This window comes from Oncorhynchus tshawytscha, linkage group LG21 (assembly GCF_018296145.1).
Source record: "Oncorhynchus tshawytscha isolate Ot180627B linkage group LG21, Otsh_v2.0, whole genome shotgun sequence".
Classification (NCBI taxonomy): domain Eukaryota; kingdom Metazoa; phylum Chordata; class Actinopteri; order Salmoniformes; family Salmonidae; genus Oncorhynchus; species Oncorhynchus tshawytscha.
In genome coordinates this window covers 40976550-41003184 of record NC_056449.1, presented here as the reverse complement: position 1 = coordinate 41003184, position 26635 = coordinate 40976550, and the positions used below count along the sequence as shown (strand labels likewise).

The following is a 26635-nucleotide window of genomic DNA, read 5'->3' as shown; positions in this document are numbered from 1 at the left end:
CTTCTCTTGTTTTCCTTCTTCTTTGCCATTGTAACCCATTCCCTCTCATTCTCTGTGCTATTATCGTCACCCGACTCTCTAGCAGTTTCAAACTAAGCCTCATTTTCCACCATCTTTCACAACCCAACTGGATCATTCTTCTTCTGCTGTGGGATTGGGCTGACGGGATCCGCATCCAACTTCCAATGGCGCATACAGCGCCCCCTACTGGAGTGTGAGGCCAGTTACGGCCTACCTACATTAAATTCTCTTCATTAGTCCTGTTCCTCTTAGAAAGTGAAATAGATACACCACTTTGAGACACCACACCAATCCCATTAACAGCACCATCCTCTCCAATCCCATTAACAGCACCATCCTCTCCAATCCCATTAACAGCACCATCCTCTCCAATCCCATTAACAGCACCATCCTCTCCAATCCCATTAACAGCACCATCCTCTCCAATCCCATTAACAGCACCATCCTCTCCAATCCCATTAACAGCACCATCCTCTCCAATCCCATTAACAGCACCATCCTCTCCAATCCCATTAACAGCACCATCCTCTCCAATCCCATTAACAGCACCATCCTCTCCACAAACAAGTCTCCCCTATCCGACCTGCCAGTCTTCAAAATGTATTTTGCAATGCTCGTGTCAGCATGTGACTCAGCTGCAGCGCTCAGTCTCAACACACAGCCCTCTGGCTCTCCCCACTATTCACACATTCAACAACAGGCTGCCTCACTGCCGGATAGTCAGCAGTTGCAGGTCACAGTCAAATATATATTGCAATTTAGTACAATTTAGAAGTAGGCCCAAAAACCTGAAATACATTTTCACCTGCGACATTTCAAAGTAGCTCAATTTTCCTGGTAAATCGCAGACATGGCAACCCTGAACAGAATACAAGATGTCCTGGGCACGTCCCAAAAGTACAAAGGCTGCCGTAATTGGTCCATCTGGTCAGTACAAAGTAAACAGTGGTATGTGAATGATCCAGTGATCCATGGCCAGCATTGGGGAACGTTCCTCCCTTGATTTTTCCTGAAACCAAGTATAGATGTGGACACGATTTAGGGCAGGAGAGAATGGGGACGTGAGACGGTGTGTGGAGAGATATATAGATAGTCGTTGTTATTTGTTTTTTAAGAATATATACAGATATTTCAAAGGATTACATCAGTGGGAGCAGTGAAGCATATTCAAAATATAAATGTTAGAGTATTTAAGTGGTTAACTACTTAAGACATTGGCTTGAATCTACGTTGTGCCTTTAGATTTCGAGAAAATGAACAGAGAAAGAATAATGTTTTACTTCTCTCATTGCCTTCTCAAACCCCAAACCCCGGGCCTGGTCGGTTTGGTCTGCCTTGAAAGCGTTCCCGGATGCCTCGAGATGTTGTACCTCTGGGTTTATAGTTAGCTGGCAAACTATCTAGCATACTAACTAGCTAACTAACTAACTAGCTAACTAGATAACTAACTAGATAACTAACTAACTAACTAACTAGCATACTAACTAACTAACTAGCTAACTAGCTAACTAACGCAATGTTTTTTAAATGTTTTTTTTTCTCCCCAGATGCTAGTTAGCTGCTACCGTATCGCTTGTGAATTACAGCAACAGTCAGGGTTTCCAGGTCATAGGTCAGGATGGTGTTCGTCGGCTTGCAAGCCTCCTCCTTTTCCCTCCAAACATAACGATGGTCATTATGGCCGTACAGTTATATTTTTGTTTCATTAGACCAGAGGACATTTCTCCAAGAAGTACAATCTTTGTCCCCTTGTGCAGTTGCAAACCGTAGTCTGTTTTTTTAATGGCGGTTTTGGAGCAGTGGCTTCTTCCTTGCTGAGCGGCCTTTCAGGTTATTTCGATATAGGACTCGTTTTACTGTGGATATAGATTGTTTTGTACCTGTTTCCTCCAGCATCTTCATAAGGTCCTTTGCTGTTGTTCTGGGATTGATTTGCACTTTTCGCACCAAAGTACATTCATCTCTAAGAGACAGAACTCCAACAGCTATGTAATAGAACTAATGTCATTTGCTGGCTAGGTGCCCACTCTCTGAAGGCTGATGTTTATATTGTAGCCTGGCTGAAAACACAGTTCGTGTTTCAACAAATTCCACAATAGATGGTGCCGAGTTTAGAAAGCTAATGGGGTAAACTATTAGCCTACTGTCAGTTGATATCACAGAGTCTATCAGTGTAGCTCGGCGTGCAGTTACTGTACTGATAGGAATAAGCTTAAAGCGGCGTGTCTGTGTTTTATCAACACAAAAAAAGCATTATCCGACCTGTGGTCTGCCTCTAGCCTGTCTATGAACTGAAGTGCCTCATTATAAAAGAACAGACCGTCCCCATCATGTCTGCGGCAGCTCCCAACAGTAAGAGCCAGTCCAGTCTCAGAGAAGACTTGACCTGTGCCATCTGCTGTGACCTCTTTACTGAGCCGGTGATGCTGGGGTGCATGCATCACTTCTGTAAGCACTGTATCAGTACCAAGACACCGGTTTCCTGTCCCCAGTGTAGGAAGGAGTTCACCAACAAACACTTCCAGACCAACTATCTGGTGACGGCCATGGTGGAGAAGGTTAGGGCCTCCACCTCGGACTGTTATGTCCAGAATGTGAGTTAGTTATTTTAAGAGAGGGTTGTCTTTTGCAGTTTGTGGGGTTGGGTTGGTTTGGTTTGGTTTGAGGTGGGTTGGTTTAGTGTTGGTTTGAGGTGGGGTTTTTTAATTCTTTTTTTTACCTTTATTTAACTAGGCAAGTCAGTTAAGAACAAATTCTTATTTTCAATGATGGCCTAGGAACAGTGGGTTAACTGCCTGTTCAGGGGCAGAACTTGCAACCTTCCGGTTACTAGTCCAACGCTCTAACCACTAGACTACCTGCCGGTTTGTTGGTTTGTTGTGGGTATGTTTGAGGTGGGTTGGTTTGGGGTGGGTTGGATTTTTTTATTTTACCTTTATTTAACTAGGCAAGTCAGTTAAGAACAAATTCTTATTTTCAATCGCGGCCTAGGAACAGTGGGTTAACTGCCTGTTCAGGGGCAGAACGACAGATTTGTACCTTGTGAGCTCGGGGGTTTGAACTTGCAACCTTCCGGTTACTAGTCCAATGCTCTAACCACTAGGCTACCCTGCCGCCCCAGGCGGGTTGGATTGAGGTGGTTTGGTTTGAGGTGGTTTGGTTTGAGGTGGTTTGGTTTGGTGGTTTGGTTTGAGGTTGGTTTGGTTTGTGGTGGCTGGTTGGTTTTTGTTGGTGAGTTGGTTTGGTTTGAGGCGGGTTGGTTTTCTGGCTGGTTTTGGTTTGAGGTGGTTTTGGTTTGAGGTGGGTTGGTTGGTTTGAGGTGGGTTGGTTTGTGGTTTGAGTTTGAGGTTTGGTTTGTGAGTTGGTTGGGATGGTTTTGAGTTGGTTGGTTTTGAGTTGTTTGGTTTGAGGTGAGTTGGTTGGTTTGAGGTGTTGTGGTTTGAGGTGAGTTGGTTGGTTTGAGGTGGTTGTGGTTTGAGGTGAGTTGGTTGGTTTGAGGTGTTGTGGTTTTGAGTTGGTTGGTTTGGTGAGTTGGTTGGTTTGAGGTGAGTTGGTTGGTTTGAGGTGTTGTGGTTTGAGGTGAGTTGGTTGGTTTGAGGTGGTGTGGTTTGAGGTGAGTTGGTTGGTTTGAGGTGTTGTGGTTTGAGGTGAGTTGGTTGGTTTGTGGTGTGGTTTGAGGTGAGTTGGTTGGTTTGAGGTGTTGTGGTTTGAGGTGAGTTTTGGTTTGAGGTGAGTTGTTTGAGGTGAGTTGTGGTTTGAGGTGAGTTGGTTGGTTTGAGGTGAGTTGGTTGGTTTGGTTTGAGGTGAGTTGGTTGGTTTGAGGTGAGTTGTTTGGTTTGAGGTGAGTTGGTTGTTTGGTTTGAGGTGGTGTGGTTTTGTTTGGTTTGAGGTGAGTTGTTGGTTTGAGGTGAGTTGGTTGTTTGGTTTGTTTGGTGGTGGTTGGTTTGAGGTGGTTTGGTTTGAGGTGAGGTGAGTTGGTTGGTTTGAGTTGGTTGGTTTGGTGGTTGGTTGGTTTTCTGGTTGGTTGGTTTGAGGTGGTGTGGTTTTGAGTTGTTTGGTGGGTTGGTTTGAGTTGGTTGGTTTGAGGTGAGTTGGTTGGTTTGTGAGTTGGTTGGTTTGAGGTGAGTTGTTGGTTTTGAGTTGTTGGTTTGAGGTGAGTTGGTTGGTTTGAGGTGAGTTGGTTGGTTTGAGGTGAGTTGGTTGGTTTTGAGTTGGTGGTTTGAGGTGTTGGTTGGTTTGAGGTGGTGTGGTTTGAGGTGAGTTGGTTGGTTTGAGGTGGTGTGGTTTGAGGTGAGTTGGTTGGTTTAAGGTGTTGTGGTTTGAGGTGAGCTGGTTGGTTTGAGGTGGTGTGGTTTGAGGTGAGTTGTTTGGTTTGAGGTGTTGTGGTTTCGTTGGGAGTTGGTTTCGTTTGTGTAATTTTGTGTGGTGGTGTTTTGTTGTTATTATTATACTAATGAAAAGCATGAGTTGGCTCACACCCCAAAACGTTGGTAACAGCTAGTAAACTGACGGCTGTAAAAAAATGTTTTTGTCAGAAATCTATATACAAGCTTCCAGTAATGTAAACCAACGGTTTTGGCATCACTGTGCCTTCAGACCCTGGTCGTCATATCTAAGCAGGAAAGGAAAGTGACCTTTGAGTTAAGGAATTGGGGAAAAAATGGCTTCTCGTCTCTGTCTGTTACTCTTTCGTTTTCTCTCTGTCTCTCTCCCTCTGTCTCTCTCCCTCTGTCTCTCTCCCTCTGTCTCTCTCTCCCCCATCCCCTTTCTGTCCCCCCCACCCCAAGCAGCACAGTGTAATGACAATTTACTCGTGGTCATCCCAAAATGACCCTGTAGCATTTATAGTCCACTACTACTTACGACCAGGGTGGTAGTGCACTATATAAGGAATAGGGTGCCATTTGGGATGCATGATCTCCAGCCAAAGGTCACTTTCCTCTGCCTTCATATTTCTTTATTTGCCCTAATATCAGGGAGGGGCAACTGGTGGCCCTGTAAGCCTGCAGATACATATCCCCCCATGAGATGAGACATGACATTAACATGTATGTACAGGGCACGAGATGAGACATGACATTAAGTTAAGGTACTCAGCCCTGGGAGCCACTGCTAGGACTGGCTCTGACTGCATGTGTGGTGATGATATGAATACTAGCTACAGCCTCATGTCCAAACCGATGCTAACGTGATGATATGAATACTAGCTACAGCCTCATGTCCAAACCGATGCTAACATGATGATATGAATACTAGCTTCAGCCTCATGTCCAAACCGATGCTAACATGATGATATGAATACCAGCTACAGCCTAATGAGACTTAATTAATTACGTAAATATTGGCTAAACGCCATGTTTGACAAGTATATTGAAGGATAATTATGACGAATGTCTAAAGGCTTGATTCTTTCGACATACTCGTGGCACGGTCGGTTCAGATCATTAGTGTGTTAAAGTTGAGGTCTGTAGACTGTAGATAAGAGTTATTTATGTTCCTCCCTTATGGATGGGGTTTGGTTATTACTGTGTGTGTATATGGGGTGGATGTGTTTGGTTATTAGTGTGTATATGTCTCTGTCCGTGTGTTTTCCTGATTCATGCGTGTGTTTGTGCACTCTTAGGTCAGTTAATCTCAGGTGATGCACACCACACACACACACACACACACACACACACACACACACACACACACACACACACACACGACTATTGATACATCGTCAATCGTTCAGTCAGTCAACTTAATATTGCCAGAGGGACATTTCATTTAATGGAGTTGATTTATTGATGGTGTCAACATATATCCAGTTTGAAGTCCATCCTTCTCTCTGTCCCTGTAGAGAATTGGCTCTGAGCTGCAGGTGCGGATCCAGGGGGAGATCCAGGCGTTGCAGGTGGAGCAGGAGGCGTGTATGTTGGAACGGCTTGCGGAGGGAGCAGGAGGCGTGTGTGTTGGAACGGCTTGCGGAGGGAGCAGGAGGCGTGTGTTGGAACGGCTTGCGGAGGGAGCAGGAGCGCTACTCTGGAACAGCTGCAACGCCACCTGGAGGCTGTCGGTCAGCTGGATCACAGAATCTTGCATGAGGCTGCTACTACCACGCACCAGACTGGACTAGTAGAGGTATTGAAGAGTTCTTCAGGGTTTATAGAAATCCCAAGTAGGTATATACACTACATGACCAACAGGATGTGGAGACCTGCTCTTCCAACATCTCATTCTAAAATCATGGGCATTAATATGGAGTTGGTCCCCCCCTTTGCTGCTACAACAGCCTCCACTCGTCAAGGAAGGCTTTCCACTAGATGTTGGAACATTGCTGCTATAACAGCCCCCACTCTTCTGGGAAGGCTTTCCACTAGATGTTGGAACATTGCTGCTATAACAGCCTCCACTCTCCTGGGAAGGCTTTCCACTAGATGTTGGAACATTGCTGCTATAACAGCCTCCACTCTTCTGGGAAGGCTTTCCACTAGATGTTGGAACATTGCTGCTATAACAGCCTCCACTCTTCTGGGAAGGCTTTCCACAAGATGTTGGAACATTGCTGCTATAACAGCCTCCACTCTTCTGGGAATGCTTTCCACTAGATGTTGGAACATTGCTGCTATAACAGCCTCCACTCTTCTGGGAAGGCTTTCCACTAGATGTTGGAACATTGCTGCTATAACAGCCTCCACTCTTCTGGGAAGGCTTTCCACTAGATGTTGGAACATTGCTGCTATAACAGCCTCCACTCTTCTGGGAAGGCTTTCCACAAGATGTTGGAACATTGCTGCTATAACAGCCTCCACTCTTCTGGGAAGGCTTTCCACTAGATGTTGGAACATTGCTGCTATAACAGCCTCCACTCTTCTGGGAAGGCTTTCCACTAGATGTTGGAACATTGCTGCTATAACAGCCTCCACTCTTCTGGGAAGGCTTTCCACTAGATGTTGGAACATTGCTGCTATAACAGCCTCCACTCTTCTGGGAAGGCTTTCCACTAGATGTTGGAACATTGCTGCTATAACAGCCTCCACTCTTCTGGGAAGGCTTTCCACAAGATGTTGGAACATTGCTGCTATAACAGCCTCCACTCTTCTGGGAAGGCTGTCTACTCGATGTTGGAACATTGCTGCAGGGACTTGCTTCCATTCAGCCACAAGAGCATTAGTGAGGTCGGTATTGATGTTGGGCGATAAGGCCTGGCTCACAGTCAGCGTTCCAATTCATCCCAAAGGTGTTCAATGGGGTTGAGGTCAGGGCTCTGTGCAGGCCAGTCAAGTACTTCCACACCGATCTCGACAAACCATTTCTGTATGGACGTCACTTTGTGCACAGGGGCATTGTCATGCTGAAACAGGAAAGGGCCTCTGTTGCCACAAAGTTGGAAGCACAGAATTGTCTAGAATGCCATTGTATTCTGTAGCGTTAAAATTTCCCTTCACTGGAAATAAGGAGCCCGAACCATGAAAAACAGCCCCAGACCATTATTCCTCCTCCACCAAACCTTACAGTTGGCACTATGCGTTCTCCAAACCCAGATTTGTCCGTCGGACTGCCAGATGGTGGAGCGTGATTCATCACTTCAGAGAACGTGTTTCCACTGCTCCAGAGTCCAATGGCGGCGAGCTTTACACCATTCCAGCTGACACTTGGCATTGCATGGTGATCTTAGGCTTGTATGCGGCTGCTCAGCCATGGAAACCCATTTCAATAAGCTCCCATGGAACAGTTCTTGTGCTGACGTTGCTTCTGTGAGCTTGTGTGGCCTACCACTTCACGGCTGAGCCGTTGTTGCTCCTAGACGTTTCCACTTCACAGTAACAGCACTTACAGTTGACCGGGGAATCTCTAGCAGGGCAGAAATTTGACCAACTGACTTGTTGGAATGGTGGCATCCTATGACAGTGCCACGTTGAAAGTCACTGAGCTCTTCAGTAAGTCCATTCTTCTGCCAATGTTTGTCTATGGAGATTGCATTTTGTTACAGCCTTATTCTGAAATGTATTTTTTTTTTAATCTGTCAAATGTGTTTAAAACTGAAATATCACATTTAAAGGAAAGTAAGATCCTTTACTTTTGAAGTACCTTTGGAAGCGATTGATTTTGTTTTGTGGGTATGACGCTACAAGCTTGGCACATCTGTATTTGGGGAGCTTCTCCCATTCTTCTCTGCAGATCCTCTCAAGCTCTGTCAGGATGGGGAGCATCACTGCACAGCTATTTTCAGGTCTCTACAGAGATGTTCGATCGGGTTCAAGTCCGGGCTCTGTCTGGGCCACTCAAGGACACTGTCCTTTAGGTGCCTTTTGGCAAACTCCAAGTGGGCTGTCATGTGCCTTTTACTGAGGAGTGGCTTCCATCTGGCCACTCTAGCATAAAGGCCTGAGTGCTGCAGAGATGGTTGTCCTTCTGGAAGTTTCTGCCATCTCCACAGAGGAACTCTGGAGCTCTGTCAGATGACAATCAGGTTCTTGGGTCACCTCCCTGACCAAGGCCCTTCTCTCTCGATTGCTCAGTTTGGCCAGGTGGACTCTAGGAAGAGTGTTGGTGGTTCCAAACTTCTTATATGTAAGAATTATGTGTTCTGGGGACCTTCAATGCAATTTTTGAGTACCCTTCCCCATATCTGTACCATGACATAATCCTGTCTCTACAGACAATTCCTTCGACCTCTATAGTCTTGTGTAAATTTGCAAAAAATGTCTTACCCTGTTATCTCTTTGTCATTATGCGGTATTGCTTGTAGATTGCTTGTAGATTGATGAAAAGCACGAGTCCTAACGAGTCCTATATCGAAATAACCTGAAAGGCAGCTCAGCAAGGAAGAAGCCACTGCTCCAAAACCGCCATTAAAAAAACAGACTACGGTTTGCAACTGCACATGGGGACAAAGATCGTACTTCTTGGAGAAATGTCCTCTGGTCTAATGAAACAAAAATATAACTGTACGGCCATAATAACCATCGTTATGTTTGGAGGAAAAAGGAGGAGGCTTGCAAGCCGAAGGACACCATCCCAACAGTAAAGCACGGGGGTGGCAGCATCATGTTTGTGGGGGTGCTTTGCTGCAGAAAGGACTGGTGCACTTCACAAAATAGATGGCATCATGAGATAGGGAAATTATGTGGATATATTCAAGCAACACCTCAAGACATCAGTCAGGAAGTTAAAGCTTGGTCACAAATGTGTTTTCCAAATGGACAATGACCCCAAGCATACTTCCAAAGTTGTGGCAAAATTGCTTAAGAACAACAAAGTCAAGGTATTGGAGTGGCCATCACAAAGCCCTGACCTCAATCCTATAGAAAATGTGTGGGAGGAACTGAAAAAGCATGTGCGAGCAAGGAGGCCTATAAATCTGACTCAGTTACACCAACTCTGTCAGGAGGAATGGGCCAAAATTCACCCAACTTATTGTGGGAAGCTTGTGGAAGGCTCACCGAAACGTTTGACCCAAGTTAATCAATTTAAAGGCAATGCTACCAAATACTAATTGAGTGTATGTGAACTTCTGACCAACTGGGAATGTGATGAAATAAATAAATGCTTAAATAAATAATTCTCTCTAGTATTATTCTGACATTTCACATTCTTAAAATAAAGTGGTGATCCTAACTGACCTAAGACAGGGAATTTTTACTAGGATTAAATGTCAGGAATTGTGAAAAACTGAGTTTAAATGTATTTGGCTAAGGTGTATGTAAACTTCTGACTTCAACTGTAAGTATGCAGAAGGATTTCAATGGCAGAAAAATCCTCATATTCCAGTTGGGAAGTCCATTGTATGGTATTCAAAGTGTTTATTATTGTCGACAGTATTCCAGTTTTCTCTCTGTCTCTGTCTCTCTCTGTCTCTCTCTGTCTCTCTCTGTCTCTCTCTGTCTCTCTCTCTCCATCTCTCTGTCTCTCACTTTCTGTGTCTCTGTCTGTCTATCTCTGTCTTTCTCTCTCTCTCTCTCCATCTCTCTGTGTCTCTCTTTCTGTCTCTCTCTGTCTCTGTCTCTCTCTCTCTCTCTCTGTCTCTCTCAGTCTCTCTCAGTCTCTCTCTCTCTCTCAGTCTCTCTCTCTCTCTCTCTCTCTCCATCTCTCGGTGTCTCTCTTTCTGTCTCTCTCTGTCTGTGTCTATCTCTGTCTCTCTCTCCGTCTCAATTCAATTCAATTCAAGGGGCTTTATTGGCATGGTAAACGTGTTAACATTGCCAAAGCAATTTAGGTAGATAATATACAAAAGTGAAATAAACAATAAATTAACAGTAAACATTACACATACAGAAGTTTCAAAACAATAAAGACATTTGTCATATTACGTATAAATATGTATATACAGTGTTGCAACAATGTACAAATGGTTAAGGGTATTCTGCCACTGTGTACTCTCTGTTTAGGGCCAAATAGCATTCTAGTTTGACAGACATTCTTTCCAATCTCTCTCTCTCTCTCTGTCCAATCTCTCTCTTTCTGTCTCTCTCTCTGTCTCTCTCACTGTCTGTCTCTCTCTCTCTCTCTCTCTCTCTCTGTCTCTGTCTCTGTCTCTCTCTGTCTCTCTTTGTCTCTCTCTGTCTCTCTCTGTCTGTCTGTCTGTCTGTCACTCTGTCTCTGTCTCTGTCTCTGTGAGGTAGATAATATACAAAAGTGAAATAAACAATACAAATTAACAGTAAACATTACACATACAGATATTTCAAAACAATAAAGACATTACAAATGTCGTATTATACATATATATATATATACAGTGTTGTAACGATGTACAAATGGTTAAAGAACACAAGGGAAAATAAATAAGCATACATATGGGTTGTATTTACACTGGTTGCCCTTTTCTTGTGGCAACAGGTCACAAATCTTGCTGCTGTGATGGCACACTGTGGAATTTCACCCAGTAGATATGGGAGTTTATCAAACTTGGATTTGTTTTCAAATTCTTTGTGGATCTGTGTAATATGACGGAAATATGTCTCTCTAATATGGTCATACATTGGGCAGGAGGTTAGGAAGTGCAGCTCAGTTTCCACCTCATTTTGTGGGCAGTGAGCAGTGAGCACATAGCCTGTCTTCTCTTGAGAGCCATGTCTGCCTATGGCAGCCTTTCTCTTTAGCAAGGCTATGCTCACTAAGTCTGTACTAAGTCTCTTTGTCTCTCTCTCTGTCTCTCTCTCCGTCTCTCTGTCTCTCTCTCCGTCTCTCTCTCTCTCTGTCTCTCTGTCTCTCTGTCTCTCTCTCCGTCTCTCTCTGGCTGTGTCTGTCTCTGTCTCTCTCTCCATCTCTCCGTCTCTCTGTCTCTCTCTCTGTCTCAGTGGAATTAACACCTTTCACTGATGTCCCCATCTGCAGTTTCCACGGTGATAATGTTCATCTCTGACTGCTACCCCTCCTCTGATGTCATGGACAACAGTGTTATTGAACTTCTTCACTGTCTAACATGTTTGTTTTAATATAATGTCAAAAGATGATTTGTGTTAGTAAAGGAGCACACATGCTTCATAGGGCACTCCGTTTATCCAGTGCTCATACAGAAGTAGTGCACTATATAGGGAATAGGGCTCTGGTCTAAAGTAGTGTACTATATAGAGAATAGGGCCCTGGTCTGAAGAAGTGCACTATATAGGGAAAAGTCTGTGGCCTAAAATAGTGGACTACATAGGGAATAGGGATCTGGTCTAAAGTAGTTCACTACATAGGGAATATGACTCTGGTCTAAAGTAGTGTACTATATAGGGAATAGGGCTCTGGTCTAACGTAGTGTACTATATAGGGAATAGGGCTCTGGTTTAAAGTAGTGCACTATATAGGGAAGAGGGCTCTGGTCTAAAGTAGTGCACTATATAGGGAATAGGGCTCTGGTCTAAAGTAGTGCACTATATAGGGAATAGGGCCCTGGTCTAAAGTAGTGCACTATATAGGGAATAGGGCCTCTGGTCTAAAGTAGTACACTATATAGGAAATAGGGCTCTGGTCTAACGTAGTGCACTATATAGGGAATAGGGCTCTGGTCTAAAATTGTGCACTATATAGGGAATAGGGCTCTGGTCTAAAGTAGTGCACTATATAGGGAATAGGGCTCTGGTCTAAAGTAGTGCACTATATAGGGAATAGGGCTCTGGTCTAAAGTAGTGCACTATATAGGGAATAGGGCCCTGGTCTGAAGAAGTGCACTATATAGGGAAAAGTCTGTGGCCTAAAATAGTGGACTACATAGGGAATAGGGATCTGGTCTAAAGTAGTTCACTACATAGGGAATAGGACTCTGGTCTAAAGTAGTGTACTATATAGGGAATAGGGCTCTGGTCTAAAGTAGTTCACTATATAGGGAATAGGGCTCTGGTCTAAAGTAGTGCACTATATAGGGAATAGGGCTCTGGTCTAAACGTAGTGGACTACATAGGGAATAGGGATCTGGTCTAAAGTAGTTCACTACATAGGGAATAGGACTCTGGTCTAAAGTAGTGTACTATATAGGGAATAGGGCTCTGGTCTAAAGTAGTTCACTATATAGGGAATATCAGGCCTTCATGGTCGAATTGCTGCAAATAAACCTAAAGGACACCTATGAGAAGAAACTTGCCTGGGCAAAGAAACAACAGCAGTGGACATTGGAAATCTGTCTAAATGTGGGAGTACGTCCATCCGGCCTCACAACCATAGAACACGCGTAACCATGCCAACCCAGGACCTCCACATCCTGCTTCTTCACCTGCGGGATCATCTGAGACCAGCCAACCGGACAGTAGATTAAACTGAGGAGTATTTCTGGCTAAAATAAAGCCCCTTTGTGGGGAAAAACTCTTTCTGATTGGCTGTGCCTGGCTCCCCAGTGGGTGGGCTTTCATCCTAGTCAAATCAAATCAAATGTATTTATAAAGCCCTTCTTACATCAGCTGATATCTCAAAAGTGCTGTACAGAAACCCAGCCTAAAACCCCAAACAGCAAGCAATGCAGGTGTAGAAGCACGGTGGCTAGGAAAAACTCCCTAGAAAGGCCAGAACCTAGGAAGAAACCTAGAGAGGTACCAGGGTATGAGGGGTGGCCAGTCCTCTTCTGGCTGTGCCGGGTGGAGATTATAACAGAACATGGCCACCCCTCATAGAAGATGTTCAAATGTTCATAGAAGACCAGCATGGTCAAATAATAATAATCACAGTAGTTGTCGAGGGTGCAACAGGTCAGCACCTCAGGAGTAAATGTCACTTGGCTTTTCATAGCCGATCATTGAGAGTATCTCTACCACTCCTGCTGTCTCTAGAGAGTTGAAAACAGCAGGTCTGGAAAAGGTAGCACGTCCGGTGAACAGGTCAGGATTCCATAGTCGCAGGCAGAACAGTTGAAACTGGAGCAGCAGCACGGCCAGGTGGACTGGGGACAGCAAGGAGTCATCAGGCCAGATAGTCCTGAGGCATGGTCCTAGGGCTCAGGTCCTCAGAGAGAGAGAAAGAAACAAAGAGAAAAAGAGAGAAAGAAAGAGAGAAAGAGAGAAAGCATACTTAAATTCACACAGGACACTGGATAAGACAGGGGAAATACTCCAGATATAACAGACTGACCCTAGCCCCCCGACACATAAAGTACTGCAGCATAAATACTGGAGGCTGAGACAGGAGTGGTCGGGAGACACTGTGGCCCCATCCGACAATGGGGCCAAACAGGCAGGATATAACCCCACCCACTTTGTCAAAGCACAGCCCGCACAACCCCAGAGGGATATCTTCAACCACCAACTTACCATCCTGAGACAAGGCCGAGTATAGCCCACAAAGAGAGGGGGTGCCAACCCAGGCAGGAAGATCACGTCAATGACTCAACCCACTCAAGTGACGCACCCCTCCCAAGGATGCCATGGAAGAGCACCAGTAAGCCAGTGACTCAGCCCCTGTAACAGGGTTAGAGGCAAAGAATCCCAGTGGAGAGAGGGGAACCGGCCAGGCAGAGACAGCAAGGGCGGTTCGTTGCTCCAGTGCCTTTCGGTTCACCTTCACACTCCTGGGCCAGATTACACTCAATCATAGGACCTACTGAAGAGATGAGTCTTCAATAAAGACTTTAAGGTTGAGACCGAGTTTGCGTCTCTCACATGGGTAGGCAGACCATTCCATTAAAATGTAGCTCTATAGGAGAAAGCTCTGCCTCCAGCTGTTTGCTTAGAAATTCTAGGGACAGTAAGGAGGCCTGCGTCTTGTGACCATAGCGTACGTGTAGGTATGTACGGCAGGACCAAATCAGAGAGAGAGGTAGGAGCAAGCCCATGTAATGCTTTGTAGGTTAGCAGTAAAACCTTGAAATCAGCCCTTGCCTTAACAGGAAGCCAGTGTAGAGAGGCTAGCACTGCAGTAATATGATACATTTTTTTAGTTGTAGTCAAGATTCTAGCAGCCGTATTTAGCACTAACTGAAGTTTATTTGGTGCTTTATCCGGGTAGCCGGAAAGTAGAGAATTGCAGTAGTCTAACCTAAAAGTGACAAAAGCATGGATTAATGTTTCTGCATCATTTTTGGACAGAAGGTTTCTTGAAACAGTCTTGATACATTTGTCAAAAGAAAGATCAGGTTCCAGAGTAACGCCGAGGCCCTTCACAGTTTTATTTGACACAACCATCAAGATTAATTGTCAGATTCAACACAAGATCTCTTTGTTTCTTGGGACCTAGAACAAGAATCTCTGTTTTGTCCGAGTTTAAAAGTAGAACATTTGCAGCCATCCACTTCCTTATGTCTGAAACACAGGCTTCCAGCGAGGGCAATTTTGGGGCTTCACCATGTTTCATCGAAATGTACAGCTGTGTGTCATCTGCATAGCAGTGAAAGTTAACATTATGTTTTCGAATGACATCACCAAGAGGTAAAATATATAGTGGAAACAATAGTGGTCCTAAAGCAGAACCTTGAGGAACACCGAAACTTACAGTTGATTGGTTAGAGGACAAACCATCCACAGAGACAAACTGATATCTTTCCGACAGATAAGATCTAAACCAGGCCAGAACTTGTCCATGAAGACCAATTTGGGTTTCCAATCTCTCCAAAAGAATGTGGTGATCGATGGTATCAAATGCAACACTAAGGTCTAGGAGCACGAGAACAGATGCCAGGCCTCAGTCTGACTCCATTAAAAGTTCATTTATACCACCTTCTTAAGTGCAGTCTCAGTGCTATGATGGGGTCTAAAACCAGACTGAAGCATTTCGTATACATTGTTTGTCTTCAGGAAGGCAGTGAGTTGCTGCGCAACAGATTTTTCTAACATTTTTGAGAGGAATAGAAGATTTGATATAGGCCGATAGTCCTTTATATTTTCTGGGTCAAGGTTTGGCTCTTTCAAGTGTAGCTTTGTTACTGCCACTTTTAGTGAGTTTGGAACACATCCGGTGGATACAACCAGATTATATTTATTTGCAATAGCGATGTATTTATTGGACTGTTCGAATGCTTTGGCTCAGAATGGGATAGCCAAATGCCCAGCTTTTCTAGTGTTGATAGTCGGAGTATGACTCCGCATGAAAATTCTACAAGATCCAGCTCAAAAAAGAACCATATGCATTTCAAGTAAAATGTCAACCCAAAACATGTTAATCTCCCAGGACAAATAAGCTAGCAATGGCCAGGGTAGTCAGCATCTAAGTGTGGCCAGTGTAGTCAGCATCTAAGAGTGGCCAGTGTATTCAGCATCTAAGAATGGCCAGTGTAGTTAGCATCTAAAAATGGCCAGTGTAGTCAGCATCTAAGAGTGGCCAGTGTAGTCAGCATCTAAGAGTGGCCAGTGTAGTCAGCATCTAAGAGTGGCCAGTGTAGTCAGCATCTAAGAGTGGCCAGTGTAGTCAGCATCTAAGAGTGGCCAGTGTAGTCAGCATCTAAGAATGGCCAGTGTAGTCAGCATCTAAGAGTGGCCAGTGTAGTCAGCATCTAAGAATGGCCAGTGTAGTTAGCATCTAAAAATGGCCAGTGTAGTCAGCATCTAAGAGTGGCCAGTGTAGTCAGCATCTAAGAGTGGCCAGTGTAGTCAGCACCTAAGAGTGGCCAGTGTAGTCAGCATCTAAGAGTGGCCAGTGTAGTCAGCATCTAAGAATGGCCAGTGTAGTTAGCATCTAAAAATGGCCAGTGTAGTCAGCATCTAAGAGTGGCCAGTGTAGTCAGCATCTAAGAGTGGCCAGTGTAGTCAGCATCTAAGAGTGGCCAGTGTAGTCAGCATCTAAGAGTGGCCAGTGTAGTCAGCATCTAAGAGTGGCCAGTGTAGTCAGCATCTAAGAATGGCCAGTGTAGTCAGCATCTAAGAGTGGCCAGTGTAGTCAGCATCTAAGAATGGCCAGTGTAGTTAGCATCTAAAAATGGCCAGTGTAGTCAGCATCTAAGAGTGGCCAGTGTAGTCAGCATCTAAGAGTGGCCAGTGTAGTCAGCATCTAAGAGTGGCCAGTGTAGTTAGCATCTAAGAATGGCCAGTGTAGTCAGCATCTAAGAGTGGCCAGTGTATTCAGCATCTAAAAATGGCCAGTGTAGTCAGCATCTAAAGTGGCCAGTGTAGTCAGCATCTAAGAATGGCCAGTGTAGTCAGCATCTAAGAGTGGCCAGTGTAGTCAGCATCTAAGAGTGGCCAGTGTAGTCAGCATCTAAGAGTGGCCAGTGTAGTCAGCATCTAAGAGTGGCCAGTGTAGTCAGCATCTAAGAGTGGCCAGTGTAGTCAGCATCTAAGAGTGGCCAGTGTAGTTAGCATCTAAGAGTGGCCAGTGTAGTCAGCATCTAAGAGTGGCCAGTGTATTCAGCATCTAAGAGTGGCCAGTGTAGTCAGCATCTAAGAGTGGCCAGTGTAGTCAGCATCTAAGAGTGGCCAGTGTAGTCAGCATCTAAGAGTGGCCAGTGTAGTCAGCATCTAAGAGTGGCCAGTGTAGTCAGCATCTAAGAATGGCCAGTGTAGTTAGCATCTAAAAATGGCCAGTGTAGTCAGCATCTAAGAGTGGCCAGTGGCATCTAAGAGTGGCCAGTGTAGTCAGCATCTAAGAGTGGCCAGTGTAGTCAGCATCTAAGAGTGGCCAGTGTAGTCAGCATCTAAGAGTGGCCAGTGTAGTCAGCATCTAAGAGTGGCCAGTGTAGTCAGCATCTAAGAGTGGCCAGTGTAGTCAGCATCTAAGAGTGGCCAGTGTAGTCAGCATCTAAGAGTGGCCAGTGTAGTCAGCATCTAAGAGTGGCCAGTGTAGTCAGCATCTAAGAGTTAGTCAGCATCTAAGAGTGGCCAGTGTATTCAGCAGTGGCCCTAAGAGTGGCCAGTGTAGTCAGCATCTAAGAGTGGCCAGTGTAGTCAGCATCTAAGAGTGGCCAGTGTAGTCAGCATCTAAGAGTGGCCAGTGTAGTCAGCATCTAAGAGTGGCCAGTGTAGTCAGCATCTAAGAGTGGCCAGTGTAGTCAGCACCTAAGAGTGGCCAGTGTAGTCAGCACCTAATAGTGGCCAGTGTAGTCAGCATTTATCCAGCACGATCTCAGGACTGGCTTGTCTTTCATGTACTTTGTTACTCTAGGGAGAACTGTTTTTAGTCTCTTAAACATGGAACCAAGTACAGCGTCACTTAAAGCAGGAAACTGCTATATCTTGCGGTTGTTTGTACAGCTGTATCCTATGGTTGTTTTAAAGATGTTTTATCCTACGGTTGTTTACAAGATGTTGTATCCTACGGTTGTTTTAAAGATGTTTTATCCTATGGTTGTTTTAAAGATGTTTTATCCTACGGTTGTTTACAAGATGTTGTATCCTACGGTTGTTTACAAGATGTTGTATCCTACGGTTGTTTACAAGATGTTGTATCCTACGGTTGTTTACAAGATGTTGTATCCTACGGTTGTTTTAAAGATGTTTTATCCTACGGTTGTTTACAAGATGTTTTATCCTACGGTTGTTTTCAAGATGTTTTATCCTACGGTTGTTTACAAGATGTTGTATCCTACGGTTGTTTACAAGATGTTGTATCCTACGGTTGTTTACAAGATGTTGTATCCTACGGTTGTTTACAAGATGTTGTATCCTACGGTTGTTTACAAGATGTTTTATCCTATGGTTGTTTTAAAGATGTTTTATCCTACGGTTGTTTACAAGATGTTGTATCCTACGGTTGTTTACAAGATGTTGTATCCTACGGTTGTTTACAAGATGTTTTATCCTACGGTTGTTTTAAAGATGTTTTATCCTACGGTTGTTTACAAGATGCTGTATCCTAGTTTTTTTTTTAAAGCTGCGTGTATCCTACGGTTGTTTTTAAAGCATTAAGGCGTGTATTTTCTATGTCTCTTCAGGGCTCACTGGAAAAAGAGACCTGGGCCTCAATGTTGACCTCCCTGTAAAATTAAATAGAATAAAATGACCAATTGGAAAGCGACCTTTATGTAACCCTTCTCCCCTCAGGTCCGGCCCCGGTTAACGTTAGATATGGACACGGCCCACCCCAGTGTCTATGTATCCAGAGACAGAACCATAGCAGTAGACTGTGGTAGCATGGTCCCTTACCAGCCCAACCCTAAGAGGTTCCTACAGCCTGTCAATGTGCTGGGGGCTCCTCAGGGCTTACACTACTGGGAGGTAGATTTGTGTGTGTGTGTGTGTGTGTGTGTGTACACAGTAAATATAAGTACTACTAATGTTCCTGTGTTGTTAAGTAGCCTTGTCCAATCATATCTCCCGTTTCTGATGTATAGGACACCCCCTGGACAGGACACTAGTCTATCTCCTGTTTCTGTAGTGAGACAGCTTGATGTACCAGGCCACCCCCTGGATAGGACACTAGTCTATCTCCTGTTTCTGTAGTGAGACAGCTTGATGTACCAGGCCACCCCCTGGACAGGACACTAGTCTATCTCCTGTTTCTGTAGTGAGACAGCTTGATGTACCAGGCCACCCCCCGGACAGGACACTAGTCTATCTCCTGTTTCTGTAGTGAGACAGCTTGATGTACCAGTACACCCCCCTGGACAGGACACTAGTCTATCTCCTGTTTCTGTAGTGAGACAGCTTGATGTACCAGTACACCCTCTGGACAGGACACTAGTCTATTTCCTGTTTATGTAGTGAGACAGCTTGAAGTACCAGTACACCCGCTGGACAGGACACTAGTCTTTCAGTGTTTATTCTATAACAGGATATTGTATTGTGGTATTTATTTACTCATATCTATCCCTCCCTCCCTCTAGCTAGGCGTGGGCAGCAAGGCCAAGTGGGACCTGGGCGTGGAGTGTTGAGGGTTGACAGTCAGGTCCGGGTCAAGCTGAGTCCTGAGAGCGGTTCCTGGACCCTACGACTGAGGGAGGGAGACCAGTACTCTGCAGGCACCTGGAACCAAAAAGGGTTCTTCAAAGGGTTATTTTTTTCCTAAGCGTGAGACCCATGGAGTATTGGAGCTTAAAGTGATTATTTAAAACACATTGATCCAGTACTGCTTCACCTGATAACATCTGGTTGTTTCTCTCTCTCCTCCATGTTGTGTCCTGCAGGTTGGGTGCTCCTGGACTGTGATGAGAGGAAGGTGTCCTTCTATAACGCTGATGACATGAGTATCCTGTACTAGTAAGGTGTTTCAATGGCGCACTGAAGGTGGACGTGGGCTGCCTCCCAGGTTTCCTCAGCGTGCCGAAACCAATTGTCCACCGCAGGAGCCTCGGTCTGACTCTGATGCCAAGGAGCCAGAACCGGCTGATACCCTAATACACATTGAAAAGGAGTAAGGTTAGTGGAGGAGTGACGTAGCGAGTTCTGGGCCATCTCTGCCCAGGGCACGAACTTCGCCGGTCCTGGCAATAAGACCGCAGAAACCTACCCACATCCTGGTTAACTCTCTCCACCTGCTCATTACTCTCGGGGTGAAAACCTGAGGTAAGACTAACCGAGATCCCCAGACGTTCCATGAACGCCTTCCAGACCCTTGATGTGAACTGGGGACCCCGATCAGACACTATATCCTCAGGCACCCCATAGTGCCGGAAAACGTGTGTAAACAGGGCCTCTGCAGTTTGTAAGGTCGTAGGGAGAGGGAGGAGGGAGGAGACGACAGGACTTAGAAAACCGATCCACAACGACCAGGATCGTGGTGTAACCCTGTGAAGGTGGAAGATCAGTCAAAAAATCCACCGACAGGTGCGACCACGGCCGTTGAGGAACGGGTAAAGGTTGTAGCTTACCTCTGGGCAGGTGTCTAGGAGCCTTGCACTGGGCGCACACCGAGCAGGAGGAAACATACATCCTCACGTCCATAGCTAAAGTGGACCACCAGTACCTCCCATCAAGACAGCGCATCGTCCAACCTATCCCAGGATGACCTGAGGAGGGTGACGTGTGAACCCAATAGATCAATCGGTCGCGGACAGCAGACGGAACGTACAGATGACCAGCTGGACACTCAGGGCGTGAGGGCTCTGCACGTGACTCCCGCTCAATGTCCGCGTCCAGCTCCCACACTATTGGCGCCACCAAACACGAAGCTGGGAGTATGGGAGTGGGATCCATGGACCGTTCCTCTGTGTCATACAGCCGAGACAATGCGTCTGCCTTGACGTTCTGGGAGCCTGTTCTGTAAGAAAGAGTAAACACAAAACGAGTGAAAAACATGGCCCACCTTGCCTGGCGAGGATTCAGTCTCTTCGCCTGCCGGATGTACTTTAGATTGCGGTGGTCAGTCCAGATGAGAAAAGGGTGTTTAGCCCCCTCAAGCCAATGCCTCCATGCCGTCAAGCCTTTTACGACAGCTAACAGCTCCCGGTTCCCCACATCATAGTTTCGCTCCGCCGGGCTGAGCTTCTTCGAAAAGAATGCACAGGGGCGAAGCTTCAGTGGCGTACCCGAATGCTGAGAGAGCACTGCTCCTATCCCAGCTTCGGATGTGTCCACCTCCACTATGAATGGCAAAGAGGGATCCGGATGAGCCAACACAGGCACCGATGTAAACAGAGTCTTCAGGTGTCGAAAAGCCCTGTTCGCCTCAGCCGACCACTGCAAGCGCACCGGGCCCCCCTTTAACAGTGAGGTAATGGGAGCATCAACCTGACCAAAACCCCAGATAAACCCCGTAGTAATTGGCAAACCCTAAAAAACGCTGCACCTCCTTTACCGTGGTTGGAGTCGGCCAATTACGCACGGCTGCATTTCCACTCCTGAAGTGAGATGGATTGTTGGAAGAACACGCATTTCTCAGCCTTGACATATAGATCATGCTCCAACAGGCGACCAAGCACCCTGCGCACCAGGGACACATGCTCGGCGCGGAGTATATCAGAATATCATCGATATACACCACTACCCCCTGCCCGTGCAGGTCCCTGAAGATCTCATCTACAAATGATTGGAAGACTGATGGAGCATTCATCAACCCATATGGCATGACAAGGTACTCATAATGACCTGAGGTGGTGCTAAATGCCGTCTTCCACTCATCACCCTTCCGAATACGCACCAGATTGTACGCACTCCTGAGATCCAATTTTGTGAAGAAGTGTGCCCCGTGCATTGACTTAATACCCGTATTTATCAGAGGTAGCGGGGAACTATATTTCACAGTAGTTTTATTTAGATCTCGATAATCAATGCATGGGCGTAAACCATTTTTTTCACAAAAAAGAAACTCAAAGTGAAATGGATGGCCGAATGTACCCCTGACACAGGGATTCAGAGACTCCATAGCCACCGTCTACGCTAGTGACAGGGATACACATGACTCCTGGGATATGCAAGCGTCTACCAGGAGATCTATCGCACAATCCTCCCGTCGATGGGGTGGTAATTGAGTCGGCCTTCTTTTTACAGAAGGCGAAAGCCAAATCGGCATATTCGGGGGGAATGCTCACGGTGGAGACCTGGTCTTTCCACCGTGGTAGCACCAACGGAAACCCCTAAACACCTACCTGAGGACTCTCGCGACCACCCAGTGAGAGCCCTCTGTGGCCAAGAAACAGTGGGGTTATGACAAGCTAACCAGGGTAGGCCTAGCACCACAGAATACGCAGGAGAATCAATAAGGAAAATACTAATCTTCTCCTTGTGACCCTCCTGTGTTATCATACACAAAGGTGCGGTGACCTCCCTGATAAACCCTGACCCTAATGGTCGACTATCTAAGGCATGAATAGGGAAAGGCATATCCACAGAAACAATGGGGATCCCTAAACTATGAGCTAAGTTTTATTAACGAAATTCCCAGCCACGCCTGAATCTACTAGCGCCTTATACTGGGAATCCAGAAAAGTGACAGAGACAAACATTAGTGCAAGAGCTCTGGATGAGAATGGTGCCTACTCACCTGGGGTGATGCCAAAGTGCCCTGCCTGCCTTCTCTATCAGAGGAACCAACCCGGCACCAACCAGCAGTGTGCTCTCTGCGACCATAGATGGTGCTCGAGCGGGAACCCCCTCCGGTCTCCCTGCGCACCATCCCTCCCAATTCCATAGGTTCGGGAGAGAGGGTGCGGGAGGATGGAACAACCAGACCCCGATCTAGACGTCCACGAGTAGCCAGCATGTTGTCCAGCCTGATGGACATGTCCACCAGCTGGTCGAAGGTGAGGGTGGTGTCTCTACAGGCCAGCTCCCGACGGACGTCCTCACGTAGACTACAATGGTAATGGTCGATCAGGGCCCTGTCGCTCCATCCAGCGCCGGCAGCCAAGGTCCTAAACTTCAAAGCAAACTCCTGTGCACTCCTCGTCTCCTGCCTCAGATGATAGAGGTGCTCACCCGCCGCTTTGCCTTCGGGTGGGTGGTCGAAAACTATCCGGAAATGCTGTCCTGAAATGGCGGATGAACTCCTCAAAATGGTCCAATGCCGCATCCTCCTCTCTACACACAGCGCTGGCCCATTCCAGGCACTGGCTGTTAGCCAGCCTGCCAGCTTAGTGGAGTTTGCTACTAGCATAGTCAGTGTAGTCAGCTCAGTTATCCCCATTGAGGCCGTGTCTGTACCTCGATCTAGGTAGGTCCGGAGGATGCCTCCGGACCTACTCACTGCCACAGTCATACTCTGGACCTAGTTTTGTCCCGTGGAATAAATGTTGTGGATCTTAATGTTTTTCCTCATAATCCTGGACTATCGGACCACCATTTTATTAGGGTTTGCAATCGGAACAAATAATCTGCTCAGACCCCAACCAAGGATCATCAAAAGTTGTGCTATAAAATCTCAAACAACCCAAAGATTCCTAGATGCCATTGAAGACTCCCTCCACCTACCCAAGGATGTCAGAGGAGAAACATCAGTTAACCACCGAACTGATATAACTTACTTTATACTGAACTAAAATATAAAAAGAGCTGCAAAACCTGTACCTCTACAAATCAGCTGGGCTAGACAATCTGGACCCTCTTTTTCTAAAACTATCCGCCGCCATTGTTGCAACCCCTATTACCAGCCTGTTCAACCTCTCTTTTGTATGGTCCGAGATCCCTAAAGATTGGAAAGCTGCCGCGGTCATCCCCCTCTTCAAAGGGGGTGACACCCTAGACCCAAACTGTTACAGACCTATATCCATCCTTCCCTGCCTATCTGAAGTCTTCAAAAGCCAAGTTAATAAACAGATCACTGACCATTTTGAATCCCACCGTACCTTCTCCGCTGTGCAATCCGGTTTCCGAGCCGGTCACGGGTGCACCTCAGCCATGCTCAAGGTACTAAACGATATCATAACCGCCATCGATAAAAGACAGTACTGTGCAGCCATCTTCATCGACCTGGCCAAGGCTTTTGACTCTGTCAATCACCGTATTCTTATCGGCAGACTCAATAGCCTTGGTTCTTCTAATGACTGCCTCGCCTGGTTCACCAACTACTTTGTAGACAGAGTTCAGTGTGTCAAATAGGTGGGCATGTTGTCCGGACCTCTGGCAGTCTCTATGGGGGTACCACAGGGTTCAATTCTCAGGCCGACTCTTTTCTCTGTATACATCAATGATGTCGCTCTTGCTGCGGTCAATTCCCTGATTCACCTCTACGCAGACGACACCATTCTGTATACTTCTGGCCCTTTCTTGGATACTGTGCTAACTAACCTCCAAACGAGCTTCAATGCCATACAACTCTCCTTCCGTGGCCTCCAACTGCTCTTAAACGTTAGTAAAATCAAATTCATACTTTTCAACCGTTCAATGCCGTCACCCGCCCGCCCGACTAGCATCACCACCGGTTCCGACCGAGAATATGTTGACAACTACAAATACTACAAATGAAAAGCCGACTCTTCCTCTGTTTAAACTACCTCATAGATTGGACCCCCTCTGGACCAATCACATCTGACCTTGAATATGTGGATATCTATAAGTACCTAGGTGTCTGGCTAGACTGTAAACTCTCCTTCCAGACTCATATTAAACATCAAAAATTTAAAATCAAATCTAGAGTCGGCTTTCTTTTCCGCAACAAAGCCTCCTTCACTCACGCCGCCAAACTTACCCTAGTAAAACTGACTATCCTACCGATCCTCGACTTTGGCGATGTCATCTACAAAATAGCTTCCAACACTCTACTCAGCAAACTGGATGCAGTCTATCACAGTGCAATCCGTTTTGTTACCAAATCACCTTATACCACCAACCACTGTGACCTGTATGCTCTAGTCGGCTGGCCCAGGCTACATATTCGTCGCCAGACCCACTGGCTCCAGGTCATCTATAAGTCTATGCTAGGTAAAGCTCCGCCTTATCTCAGTTTACTGGTCACGATAACAACACCCACCCGTAGCACACGTTCCAACAGGTATATCTCAATGATCATCCCCAAAGCCAACACCTCCTTTGGGTGCCTTTCCTTCCAGTTCTCTGGTAACGATAACAACACCCACCCGTAGCACACGTTCCAGCAGGTATATCTCACTGATCACCCCCAATGCCAACACCTCCTTTGGCCGCCTTTCCTTCCAGTTCTCTGCTGCAAGTGACTGGAACGAATTGCAAAAATCGCTGAAGCTGGAGACTTTTATTTCCCTCACCAACTTTAAACATCAACTCTCTCTCATGCCTTTGCACACACTGTATATAGACTTTTATTTCCCTCAACAACTTTAAACATCAACTATATCTCATGCCTTTGCACACACTGTATAGAGACTTTTTTTTCTACTGTGTCGTTGAAGATATGCCTCTAGTGGTGTGGGGGCTGTGCTTTGGCAAAGTGGGTGGGGTTATATCCTGCCTGTTTGGCCCTGTCCGGGGGTATTGTCGGACAGGGCCTCAGTGTCTCCTGACCACTCCTGTCTCAGCCTCCAGTATTTATGCTGCAGTAGTTTATGTGTCGGGGGGCTAGGATCAGTCTGTTATGTCTGAAGTATTTCTCCTCTCTTATCTGGTGTCCTGTGTGAATTTAAGTATGGTCTCTCTAATTCTTTCTTTTTTCTCTCTCTTTGAGGACCTGAGCCCTAGGACCATGCCTCAGGACTACCTGGCATGATGACTCCTTGCTGTCCCCAGTTCATCTGGCCGTGCTCCTGCTCCAGTTTCAACTGTTCTGCCTGCGGCTATGGAACCCTGACCTGTTCACCGGACGTGCTACCTTGTCCCAGACCTGCTGATTTCAACTCTCTAGAGACAGCAGGAGCGGTAGAGATACTCTTAATGATCGGCTATCAAAAGCCAACTGACATTTACTCCTGAGGTGCTGACCTGTTACACCCTCGACAACCACTGTGATTATTATTATTTGACCCTGCTGGTCATCTATGAACATTTGAACATCTTGGCCATGTTCTGTTATAATCTCCACCCAGCACAGCCAGAAGAGGATTGGCCACCTCTCATACCCTGGTTCCTCTCTAGGTTTCCTCCTAGGTTCTGGCCTTTCTAGGGAGTTTTTCCTAGCCACCGTGCTTCTACACCTGCATTGCTTGCTGTTTGGGGTTTTAGGCTGGGTTCCTGTACAGCACTTTGAGACATCAGCTGATGTAAGAAGGGCTTTATAAATAGATTTGATTTGATTTTATGTCTCTGGTGTTCAGATCTCAACATAGTTTTCTGATGACCTGTTTTTGAACCTGCAAATTACAGATTGAGTCAATTGTTTTCAACGGGAGTCATCTGTTGACATGGTGGACAGTAATTGTCCATTAAAAAAAGAAATCCCAATATGGCAGCCTTTTTGTCGTGTGCAGCTCGTCCAAAAACAATAGAGTGGTGTTTGAACTTTTGACAGACAAACTGACAATTAATGAAAAAAAAATGATTCCCTCCCTAGCTGTAACTAACCAGGCCAGGCCTGGGGGGCTGTTGTGGGGGTTACCGTAACTGTAACTAACCAGGCCAGGCCTGGGGGGCTGTTGTGGGGGTTAGCGTAGCTGTAACTAACCAGGTTAGGCCTGGGGGGCTGTTGTGGGGGTTAGCAGCTAAACTAACCAGGTTAGGCCTGGGGGCTGTTGTGGGGGTTAGCGTAGCTGTAACTAACCAGGCCAGGCCTGGGGGCTGTTGTGGGGGGGCGTAGCTGTAACTAACCAGGCCAGGCCTGGGGGGCTGTTGTGGGGGTTAGCGTAGCTGTAACTAACCAGGCCAGGCCTGGGGGGCTGTTGTGGGGGTTAGCGTAGCTGTAACTAACCAGGCCAGGCCTGGGGGGCTGTGTGGGGGTTAGCGTAGCTGTAACTAACCAGGCCAGGCCTGGGGGGCTGTAGTAGGGGTTAGCGTAGCTGTAACTAACCAGG

General features: G+C 46.2%; 1 pseudogene; it reads left to right on the top strand.

Moving 5' to 3' along the window:
- The first annotated feature begins 2336 nt into the window (after positions 1 to 2336).
- LOC121840359 lies at positions 2337 to 19542 on the top strand (annotated as a pseudogene).
- The last annotated feature ends 7093 nt before the right edge of the window (positions 19543 to 26635 follow it).